Below are 7020 nucleotides of genomic sequence, written 5' to 3' on the forward strand. Positions count from 1 at the left end.
GAGAGAGAGAGGAGAGAGAAATTTTTTTTTTTTTAGTTTGAAGGTCGCCGGCCGGAAATTTGGCCGGCCGGCGACCTTTGCCGGAGAAGGTGATGAGGTGGCGTAACAGATGATGTGGCGTGACATGGCAGAGAGAGAAAGAGATGGAGGAGAGAGAGTGACGGTGTTATAACGGAAGGGGGCCATATGGGTATTTTTCGTAAAGTGGGGGGCCAGGCGGGAAGCTGGTCACAAAGTAGGGGGCCATATGGGAAATAACCCATTTTAGATTACGAAAGTTGAGTTAATTTAGAAGTTTATCAGTTTTAAATGTCAAGTCATTATCTATCATACGACATTGCAAAGGTGGATATCATGACATAAACATTATGAGCATTATTTTATGGTTAATTCTACTTTGGTCTCTAAAGATGATTAAGTCACCAAAGACCCCCTAAAGATGACAAACTTTCAATTTGAATTTTTTTTTTATTTTTCCGTCTACTATTTTGTCAGAAGTTGGTGATGCATCAGTTTCCTCCCCAATTTGCCCTTGTGACTAAAGATTTTTGTGAAAATCTTACTCATCATTACTTGTCAAATCTTGTCTTTCACATCAAATTAATTTTCTTAAGTTAGTATGTTTTAACTTTTCCTCTTCTCTTTACATATCTTTTGCAACAAAACTTGGCCCTCCTTCCTCGTCAACAGCCTTCCATCGAAATTCCATAACCTCAATTAAAACGTAAAATCCTTTACCATTGTTCTTCACACCTCCATCAGTGAACAGTGAAATTGTATAGATTTATAGTCAAAGTAAAGTATCACCATGACCAATCACCATAAGAGATAAATAACATCTAGAGGGAGAAAATTTCTAGAGAAAGAGTGGCAAATAATTTTTCCCCTTTTGATTTTGATCGATTATCGTATTCATCAAAACTGTTGTATTTATAATGTCTTCAATCGAATGTTCTGTTTCTTAATTAAAGATGAAATTATAAAGCTTTCACTTTTGTTATATATATACCCATTTAGCTACTGCTTCAGCTCTTCACCTGTTGAAAGTAAAGTGGTTTCAGGAGCTTAAGTTATTGTGTGAGAAAATGCCTAATACATCAAATCCCAGAGAATAGCTATTTAATTTGTTGCTTAAATGTATGCGGAGGTATAACAAATCTCAACTGTTTATTTGTTATTAAATAAGTTTGTAACTTAGTTTGATTTCGTTCTTATTTGAAGTTTTCTTTACTATTGATTATGACTTTTTTCCTTCATTTTTCCATGTCTCTGTTTGGATGTAATAGAAGCTTTGTTTTATTGCTTACTTCAAAGCTTACTGGTGTAAGAGAGGGAAAGAGAGAGAGGAGACAAGAGAGAGAGAGGAGACGAGAGAGAGAGAGAGGAGAGAAGAGAGAGAAAAAGAGGAGACAAGAGAGAAGGAGAGAAGCGGTTTTGAAAGAAGCAGTAAATGGACATTTGAGTTATGATGTTTTGTAGAAAAATGGAAAGAAAGACTATAGAAATTGAAAGTAAAATATACATATCTTGCATTAAATGTTCTCGTAACCACCCCCAAACTTCAAAAATCAAAAATCTTCACTTACAGGGGCAAATTGGGTAAGAGAATGATAACATTTGACGGAGGAGTAGACAAAAAAAATGGCTAAAATGAAAGCTGGTCATCGTTGTGTGTGTGGTGGTGGTGGTGGTGGTGGTGTGTGGGGGGGGGGGGGGTAGTTTGGTGGGTTGGTCATATTTAGGGGGACAAAATGAAATTATTCCTTATTTTATTTTGGATCATCTTCGCGTGAGGCTCAAATATCATTTATCTCGTGTAACTTCTCTGAAATAATCTTTCATCAAAAAAAAACTTCTCTGAAATAAATCAGAAATTATTGTACGTGAAAACAGAAGATCACTGAATGGCCCATCACCAAGAACACATAAAGTCATCTAGAATGTAAAACTCAAAAGCAAATTTAAGATTTTATGTCAAGTTGTAATATAAGATCTCTAATTAGTTTTATTAATGTGGCAAAATAGAGATCTTGTAGATCTTTTGTGTCGTCAATGCTAGTATGTAAAGTTATTTTATTTGATTATGTAGCATGAATATTACTGTTAATAATATAATTAGTTGCTTTGAAGGTTTGGAGTGTATATCTAGGTTTAATTAATTAAAAATTATGAATTGGACAATAGAGACTTCAAGATGACACTCTAAAAATAGAGCATTTTCTTGAGATTTATTTAGATTAACGTCATAGATATGCAAATTTAGTTTTGAATTAGATATAAAATTGTAGAGTTATTTTTCAAATGGCCCATTACTTTATGACCAGTTTCTCGCGTGGCCCCTACTTTGTCGAAACCCAGATGACCCCTTTTTTGCTGTTACCGTCCATTATCCGTGAAGTTAAATTTTGAATTCCCAAATTAACCTTCCTTGATGTCAGATCCTTGATGTCAGGTCACATTTTTTCATGGCGTGACTTTTCACATGAACTAAACTATTAATTCAAGACTTTCGCTCTTTCTCCAAAAAACTCTCTCTCTAAAAACTCTCTTTCTCCCTAATATCTCTTTCTCCCTCTCATCATCTCTAAAGTTAATGATGGTGGTGAAGAACAAAATCAAATAATTAGACGGGATGACGACAACGACGGTGGTGGTGGTGGTGATGATGATGAAGATGATGATTTGGTTGATGAGAGAGGAAAAAATTTCTAGAGATGATGAGACAGAGAGAGAGAAAGAGATATTAGAGAAAAAGAGTTTTTAGAGAGAGAGAATTTTTGGAGAGAGAGAAAGCCATGAATTAATAGTTTAGTTGATGTGAAATGTCACGTCATGAAAAATGTGATCTGACATCAAGGTATCTGACATAAAAGAAGGTTGATTTGGGAATTTAAAATTTAACTTCACGAACATTTGATGTTAACGGAGAAAAGGAAGCCATCTGAATATTTTTGATAAAATAAGGAGCTACATGGGAATCTGGTCATAAAATAGGGAGCTATTTGAAAAATTCCAAAATTTTTAAAAAAAAATCTAAAATTTCAATGTGACACACAATTTCCAAGATTGGATGGTTCATTAGAGATAGCTCTCTAATTAATCAGTTCAAATCGGTGAAGCAAATCTCATCTTCGGAAAACTTGACAAAAAGATAATAATATAATGAAGTCCTTTTTTACTTCAAATTCATATACAATTATTATATACTATTTATTTTGAGTTATTAAGTCACCATATCAATCATAGACGACTATTTAAAATTTAATGTTGTACAAATAGAAGTTGGACTTTGAGTAAAATATAAAGGGTTAATTTTTCAAAAAATCCCCCAATTTATGATCAAATTCCTTCCTAGCTCCTTTGTTTATCGAAAATATCTGGATCATCTTTTTATCGTTAACGTCAAAAAATCGTTACTTTACATTTTCTCTCCCAAAATTCTTTTTATCGTTAACGTCAAAAAATCGTTACTTTACATTTTCTCTCCCAAAATTATCCTTCATTTAATTCTCCGACATATTTAATTCTTTCTCTCTCTTCTCTCAAAACTCTATCTATTTCTCATCATTTCTTTCTCTTTCTAAATATTTTTTTTAGTATCTTTTTGGAGAGAGAAGAAAAGTCAAAATTATTTGAAGAAGATTTCTATTTGGATGATGATGATGACGATGGTCCCGTTGTTGTTGTTGAAGATAAAATGAATTTGACCTTATACTTTTTTGGATTAATTCCGTTTTGGCCCCCAATTTGTGACCAACTGGTTGTTTTGGCCCCATTTGTGTCCAACGGTTCATTTTGGCCCAAAATTTTTACCAATACTACCCATTTTTCCCCAATGGCCTTTTTGTAATTTTCTTTTCTTTCCTTATTTTTCGATACCTTCTTTTATTTATTTTTATTTGGTTTCTTTATCTCTCCAAAATTTATTTTCTCCCTTATTTCAAAGCGGATTTTAATTAGTATTTCAAGATGATAGATTTTAATTAGGGTTATTATTTTTTGGTGGGTCTTTCTCAGATTTGGATTTACTTGATCAGTGATTATGTGATTGTTCTTAAGTATTTGAAGATGATAAATTTTAATGTGGGTTATTATCTTTTGGTGCCATAATTTGTTGATTGTTACTGACCATGAACAAGTCAATATTATGTAAGAAAAAAAATGATCTTTTTGGGGATTATGTTTTTTAGTTTTAAAACTTTTATGAGGAAGACATGGTGGCAGTCAGGGGTGGCCTGGGCCCAAAGCAACCAAAACAGTCGCTTTGAGCCCCGACTTAGTGGAAAAAGAGAGAGAGAAACAAATTCAAGAGACGGAGAAACAAATTGAAGAGAGCGTGAAACAAAAGCTACAAAAGAATTAAAAGAGGGAACTATAAAATAAGAAAAGAAAATTACAAAAATGTCGTAAGGACAAAATGGGTAGTTTTGGCAAAAATGGGGGCAAAAACGATCTGCCGGACATAATTGGGGGCCAAAAGGAACTGTCAGATACTTATGGGGGCCAAAATGACCAATTAGTCACAAATTGGGGATCAAAACAGAATTAACCCTATTTTTTCAACCTTTTAATGGTCTAAAGAAGACGAAGGAATCCCCTTCTCCTTCTTCATTATCTACTATTCGATTAACCATTGACGCCCTAAAATTTTGGTTATAGTTTGACTGAGAAAGTGAGAAGCCAAGATCGTCCTGATGATCATGGAACAGCTTGATCATCATCATCATCATCATCGTCATCATCATCATCATCATCGTCATCGTCATCGTCATCATCGTCATCGTCATCATCATCATCGTCGTCATCATCATCATCCTCATCACCATCATCATCATCATCACCATCATCACCATCATCATCATCATCATCATCATCATCATCATCATCATCATCATCATCATCATCATCATCATCATCATCATCATCATCATCATCGTCATCATCATCATCATCATCGTCACCAGATTCATGATTATGGAACGACTTGATTTTCATCGCCTTCATCATCATCAACAAGAAACCCAACAAATCCTGGCTAAATGAAACTCCAACTTTGATTATGAATATGGTTGGTGGTACTAATTAAACTATGTTTTCAAGATCAGTGTCTCTCTTTTTCATCTAGAATGTCTTCTACTTTACTATAATAGATTTCTACTTGACAATGTTGATGATGTTTGATACTGTAAAACTCCTCATCTTTTTTCCTTGTTAAATGAGATTTAGTTGTGAGTTTTGAATTCAAAAAAAAAAAAATTTAGAGAAAGCGTTGTCGGAGAAGAGAGAATTAATATATCAAAGAATTAAATGAAAGAATTTTTGGGAGAGAAAATATAAAGTAACGGATTTTTGACTTTAACTTTGCTCATATAGACATTTTCGATAAACTAGGGCCTTTTGATAAATAACCCAGGAAGCTGGTCATAAACTAGATATTTTCGATAACTAGGAAGCTGGTCATAAACTATGAGCCTTTTGAGAAATAACTCAATTATAAATTATTTTGATGGTGAGCATACTTACTAAGTATTTTTTTTAGTTCCATGAGATCAAGAAGTGTAGGCTGTAGACTAGGTGAGTAACTGATTATCTTATTTTTGCTAAGCCAATTCTAAATAAATAAATAACAACGTCCATGTTTATATCAAACGTGTATCACACAGCTACGTGAATCTCACTTTTATCGACTAACTATGTAGTTCTCTCATGTTAGAAACCTAAGTTCAACTCCTATTTTTTTCCAAAAAAAATCTGGGCATCTTGTGTCGAACGAGGGTTGTACCCACATCATTTGGTCGGTGTGATTTTCAAAATTGGTGTCATTTTGAGAGCGATTCCTTAATTTACTTTTCAGATTTTATTTCTGTTTCTTTCTTTCAATTAGACCGTCATTTCAAGAAATGTTGTTTTAATAACGAGAGATAAAAGTTTTTGGGTGAGAAAATCATATTAACTAAGACTTGCACTACCTCATTCTTCACCAAAAGTTGTTTTTTCCAGGTCGGAAAAGAGTGGTGGACAGACAGTCATTACCGACATCAAATTTTTTTCTTGCTATATCCTTCTACAACCACCATTGGTCCACCACCACCTCCACAATATCATCTACAACACAGGACCATGGTTGAGAATTTGGGAGCCCCGTGCCAATTTTGAATCTAGGCCTATCGTGTGAATTTTTTTTTAAGGAAACACTGAATATAATAAAAGATTATTTAACAATAGATAGATAAAAGCGTAGATGCATCTAACTGTGTTTTTAAGAAATTGCTCACAAGAAATTTTTCCATTTCAAAATTTCCCTTTCTTATAAGAAATCTAGTTTAGAATCCGCAATCGCTTGTGAACAAAAATAATGTTTATTATATCTTAGATTGTAAGTTTTTAACTAAAATAACATAATAAAATTTGAACTCTCTTGGAACTTTTCATTTTAACATAATATCAAGTTGAGTACTTAGTTTACAAATTATCCAAAATATCCAGGGACAGAACGATTATTTTTGTTGAGTATGGCTAGCCTAACTGAAGAAAAGAAAATCATTTATTTATACAACATATAGTATAGAAGTTAAAGGAGATACTTTGAATATGGTATCTGTTGTATCATGATCGTAGCATATGCACTGACATAATATTGAAAGTTTTAAATCTTTTAGACTTTTGTTGAAAACACTTCAAGAGACAAAAAAATACTCAAAAAATAGAAAAATAATTTAAAGAGGTGTAACGAAGCAAAAAACAAAGATTGACATAGCATTAGTACTCTCAACCTTAACACAAAGCTGCGAATATAAAGAAAACTAAGGGCCGCGTGAATGCGTGATTCAAACTCACGTCGATGGAATGAAATTTAGAAGCCTTACCAACTTAGCTAATAGACTTCTATGTTTAAATATGAATCTTTAATTATAAATCTCAAAGCGGATTCTAGACAAAAATGAGCTCCGGTGGTGGGATGTCCTGTGCGGGCGTCTTGCCCGCACTGTCCCATCCATGACCCTGCTACAACATCGCAAA

Source organism: Eschscholzia californica, unplaced genomic scaffold (assembly GCF_041429995.1).
Source record: "Eschscholzia californica isolate CP2 unplaced genomic scaffold, dmEscCali1.0.p SCAF_2, whole genome shotgun sequence".
Lineage (NCBI taxonomy): Eukaryota > Viridiplantae > Streptophyta > Magnoliopsida > Ranunculales > Papaveraceae > Eschscholzia > Eschscholzia californica.